The 5546-nt window shown below is 37.5% G+C and overlaps 1 pseudogene; it reads right to left on the bottom strand.

Moving 5' to 3' along the window:
- Nucleotides 1–3921: 3921 nt before the first annotated feature.
- LOC111546279 lies at nt 3922–4783 on the bottom strand (annotated as a pseudogene).
- Nucleotides 4784–5546: the final 763 nt, after the last annotated feature.

The following is a 5546-nucleotide window of genomic DNA, read 5'->3' as shown; positions in this document are numbered from 1 at the left end:
CTGGATTAATTGCTCTGAGCCTGTAATCCCAGCACTTTGGCAGTCCAAGGTGAGCAAATCACAAGGTCAGAAGATTGAGACCTTCCTAGCTAACACAGTGAAACCCCATCTCTACTAAAAATACAAAAATTAGCCAGGCGTGGTGGTGGGTGCTTATAGTCCCAGCTACTCAGGAGGCTGAGGCAGGAGAATCGCTTGAACCTGGGAAGCCTAGGTTGCAGTGAGCCAAGATCGTGCCACTGCACGCCAGCCTGGGTGACAGAGCAAGACTCCCTCTCAAAAAAAAAAAAAAAAAAAAAAAGATTTTATGAATCTTTATAAAAACTCCCATCTAGCCAATAAAAGATGGCGGGCTCTGTGAATGGTGTTGACTCAGAAAAAATTAAAATCTAGTAATTCTAATGGATTGAACAAAGCCAGGACACACAGCTTGTAACAACTCTTTCAGTGACCTATTTCTTATGGCGCTAAGCTTTGTTGTGACAGTTTTGCAAAGAGTACATGCAAAAAAAAAAAAAAAAAATGCCATTACATATTTTATTAAGAAAATTGTGTCGGTACTGTGTAAAAGGAAGAAAAGAGCCTCTCAAACTTTATAAGAACATAAAGCAATAACCCAGATGTACTTTCTTTTTCAAGTTTACCATGTGGCAGAAAATGCAAAATATGCTTAGTGAGCAACTGGAGTTTTCAGTATTGTGAGTATTTATCATTTTACAGCTCCCTTTTATGTGGCAGATGCATTTCGTTAAAATCAGTGGATTAGAAAATAAAACAATGAAAATTACTCTTCACGGGGAAGGCTCTGGATAAGAACATTTTATAAAAGCCCGGTTTGCTTTCAGCTACAACCACGTTTTAGAAATAAAAAGTCTGTGGCTAAATCCATGTGACCTTTTATTGTCTTTGACTTCTGTGGAAGTTTTCTGCCTTGCCTTGCCTTTTTTTTTTTTTTTTTTTTTTTTTAGATGGAGTCTCTCTCTGTCTCCCAGGCTGGAGTGCAGTGGCAGAATCTTGACTCCCTGCAACCTCCACCTCCTGGGTTGAAGGAATTCTCGTGCCTCAGCCTCCTTAGTAGCTGGGATTACAGGTGTCCACCACCACGCCTGGCTAATTTTTGTACTTTTAGTAGACACGAGATTTCACCATGTTGGCCTGGCTGGTCCCGAACTTCTGACCTCAAGTGATCTGCCTGCCTCGGCCTCCCAAAGTGTTGGGATTACAGATGTGAGCCACTGCATCTGACCTTGACTTTCTTTTCCTTCAGGGAAATAAAGATTAAACATTTTTATTCCTTTTGTGTTTGAATTCTTTTTTTCTATATAGTAAATATTCTTATTTCCTAAAGGAAAAAACAAGTTGAATGTGGTCCACACACTACACACACAACTGAAATTTAAAGCACGTTTAAAGTAATATCATCCTTCAACTCTTAGTAAAGCTACTCAGAGATAGACATGATGTGGTCTCCTTTGGTCCTCATGCCTGATACCGTTTGGCTCTGCATCCTCCCCACCTAAATCTCATATCGAATTGTAATCGTCATGTGTCCAGGGACGGACCTGGCGGGAGGTGATTAAATCATGGAGGTGGTTTCCCACATGCTGTTCTTGTGATAGTGAGTGAGATCTCATGAGCGCTGACTGTTTAAAAGTGTGTGGTGGTTCCCTGCTCATGCTCTCTCTCTCTCCTTTGCATCCCTTTCAACTTCCACCATGACTTTAAGTTTCCTGAGACCTCTCCGGCCATGGCAAACTGTGAGTCAGTTAAGGCTTTTTAAAATTTTATGTATGTATGTATGTATGTATGTATTTATTTTATACATTGCTCAATCTTAGGTAGTTCTTTATAGCAATACAATGCCTGTCCTTCCTCTTGTCCCAAGCAACTTCCTAGTGCTCTCTGATGTCTACACTCTTATCTTCCTATTCTAGGCCAGACATACCTTTCAGCTAGTATTATAACCTATTTGATTTATAATTAAGCTCTTCAAGGCCTGAATGTCAACAGGGAGAATAACATTTCAATAACTAAATATATTGGTGCTAATGTACTAAGAATCAAGGACCATATCACATCACTAGGGTTACTACACTGTAACTCTCTCTATCCAGTAAAATATGTTCATTTGAGTAGTGTCTTTTTGGACAAAAGGTGGAAAGTGAGATAAATATTTATTGTGAGGTTTTGTGCCATCAATTCTGAAATTCTCTGTTTAAAAACATCAATGTTAGGCCGGGCGCAGTGGCTCAAGCCTATAATCCCAGCACTTTGGGAGACTGAGACGGGCGGATCACGAGGTCAGGAGATGGAGACCATCCTGGCTAACAGGGTGAAACCCCGTCTCTTCTAAAAATACAAAAAAATTAGTCGGGCGAGGTGGCGGGCGCCTGTAGTCCCAGCTACTCAGGAGGCTGAGGCAGGAGAATGGCGTAAATCCGGGAGGCGGAGCTTGCAGTGAGCTGAGATCCGGCCACTGCACTCCAGCCTGGGCGACAGAGCGAGACTCCGTCTCAAAAAAAAAAAAAAAAAAAAAAAAAGTTAGCAGTCTAATATAAGGGCTTTCCAGCCATCTAGGTTGTTGGGGAAGCGAAGGAGGACTAGGAAAGATAGTGCTGAAATTCCTTTGGAGTAGATGGGAACTATCAAAGAACACAATGTGAGTTACTATCTATTTTGCCAAGAGAATGGTTAGTTTACTCCTTTTCTTTGAAGCTTACTAGTGATTGCTTCAAATGCTGATGTACAGTCACTATTCTTTGTTATAAATTGTCCACAGGTTATTCAATATAGGTTTGCATTTTATTTATTTATTTATTTATTTTTGATTTTAAAAACACTTTAATAAAAATTAACATACAAAACTGAAATAATACACATCCTAAAAATTAGCTTCTTCCATTAATATGAAGACCCTTTTCTATGCATGTATTTGGCTTAAACTCAACTCAGTATAACTGTGATGTTCACTTACACCACCAAATGCAGACAACTTGATCTAATTAACAAAAATTACAAACAGCTAAATGAACATAATATACGGGGAAATTATGGTCAGATTAATGCACAAGAAATACAAGAATTTTTTAATGATGAAATATTCAAGTACTCTTGTTCATTAATTTAGCCTTGTTTTTTTACAAAAATGGTATCTACACTGTATACAGGGCTATACATCAGCTTTTTGTTCTCTCATATAAACATTACACATTCAAAACATGGTACCACTGCTGTAAATGAAAAACACAAAAACCAGGAAAAAAGCAAACATACAAAAAACAAAAACACCTTAGAAAAAGGAGTTCATCCTAAGGTTTCTTACATAGAACTAAGAGTACATAAAAGTAAAACAGATCAATTTTAGAGATGGCCTAATAAGCCTAGGAAACAAGTATTTGAGGAAAAACCTCAAAATAAACTTTGCCATTTACAAATTAACCTATCTTTAGGCTTAACTGAACAACAGCTAAGTTTTAAAGTTGAAAATAAGAAAAAATGAAAGGATCTCTTTAGCAGGTTGGTGTTTTTGCCTTGGTGTTCCAGTGAATTGCTAGAGTATATGTCAAGTTCAAAGTATCTGAAAATTTCAAGTTACAAATTACAAAAAGTACATAGCATAGGTTAAGTAGGCGCCTAATATTAGGGTGATCAATAATTCATCTAAGTGCTGTATGAAACAGCATCTACAAAAGTTGCTTTATTCAACAAACTTTGAGGGAACTGTGGTACTGATAATGAGAAAAGTTAAACAAATAGCAGTTATCAAATGCAATTTCTTCACGTTTCATTCTCCTGAAGTTAACCAATGACGACAATGGTATCTTGCTTACTCATCTAACAAATAATTTACCTTTAGAAAAACATAAGGATAAAAAGGTAAATGTAAAGCCCTGCAGAGATGAAATCCAATAGTTTTTCTGATTATTGAGGCATCAAATGCCTGACATTGTATTTAGAGGTATCTTAATATTGTGTCACAGGTTTATCAGCAATTCCACAAGTTTCTACTCCAACTTTGCCAGTCACACTCTAAGGTGAAGCAAAAATATTCCTCTTTACCTGGCCTTTTTTGTTTTTGGAATAGGCTCTGTTGTTGAATTGTTGCCATTTCACTTTCTGGTCTTCTCTTTCCTGCTCAAGTTCTTTTATTCTCTGAGCTTTTTTCAAAGCTGTCTTCTTTTTATATTCACGCTGCTGGGCAATCATTTCATTTTTTGACATGGGTTTGTTGCCACTGTCCTCCTTTGCCTTCCCTCCTTATTCTACAGGCTTGAGGTTCGACGGTGGAACCAGCAAAGGTGATTGCAGCGGTGCCATTTTCTTCATCTATTTCTTCAATCTCCGCTTCATAGCACTGTCCATCTTCACCCCAGATTGCCATACACTTGTCTCCTACTTTCCATGAATGAGTAGGTATGGTAGAAGCAAAATTGTCTGAACTTGCAAGCGTCTCAGAAGGTTGAGTTGACAAAAGGTCTTTGGTTAGTTCTATAACTTCTTGTAAATCTTTCTTCGATTTTAGCAAATCTTCATTTTCTCCATTTCCAGACAATGCAGCCTCAACTTGCTGGAGCTGAGCTTTGTAGCTTGCCAGCTGCTTTGCTAAATCCTCTGATATCTTGTGTGGGGCTGGGGCGGGGCGGCGGGAAGGGGTCGGGGCAAATGAGCCCAGTGGTAGTGGCGGCCGCAGCAGCAGCAGTAGCAGGAGAATCTCCGCGACAACAACAAGACGACTGGGTCTGAAAAGGAAGAATTCCGTCGGTGGCGAGGTGGAGGGGCGCATTTTATTTATTTTAATCTATCAATTCACATCTTAAAATTATTGTGCATACGGTTTCTGGTTTTAATATCTTATTTTTTATAGGAGATATGCCACTGAAGCCTCTTTTTACTCTTATATTTAGCTGTTTTAAACACATAGTAGACAAAAAGTAGAAGAGGCTGAAATTGTGGTTTGTGTTTTCTTAATTTTCCCCTAGTTCTTACTTCACTGCATGCACTTTTTATGTTTTCTGAGCAGTTTCTTAACATAGAGATACTTTTATGCTGTAGAATAGTGATTATATTAATTGTACCTGATTTTAGAATTTTATTGGAAATATTTTGATTATGTCACTGTTAAGGTTAAAGGTTAAAGACCTTTCGTTCTCTAGATTAGAAAGAACGAACTCAAAGTTCTTTGTGCTTCACATCAAGAAAAAAAATTTAAATAGGGTTACTAAATTGGGTTACATAAATGATGCAATATGTTTGGAAAAGGCAAACAAAATCAGTTTTTCATTGATTTCTTCTTCCAATTTCTAGGGTACAACAATGCAAATTTGTTTGAGCAAATATTTTTCTCCCTTCCTTTACTCCATTTTCATTTGCAAATAACACGGAAATTAAAATTATTATTTGAAATCATTCTCATTTTACAATAAATGGAGTCATAAATGCATTCTAAATAAAACTCTGAATTAGGTGGATTCTATTAAATTTCACAGGATATAACTTTATGGGATTTTTATTTGAACTCACAAGAAGTATAAGTACCAGATGGATTT

The sequence above is a fragment of the Piliocolobus tephrosceles genome, chromosome 3 (genome assembly GCF_002776525.5).
Source record: "Piliocolobus tephrosceles isolate RC106 chromosome 3, ASM277652v3, whole genome shotgun sequence".
In the NCBI taxonomy this organism is placed as follows: Eukaryota; Metazoa; Chordata; class Mammalia; order Primates; family Cercopithecidae; genus Piliocolobus; species Piliocolobus tephrosceles.
This window is presented reverse-complemented; position numbering and strand designations above follow the sequence as displayed.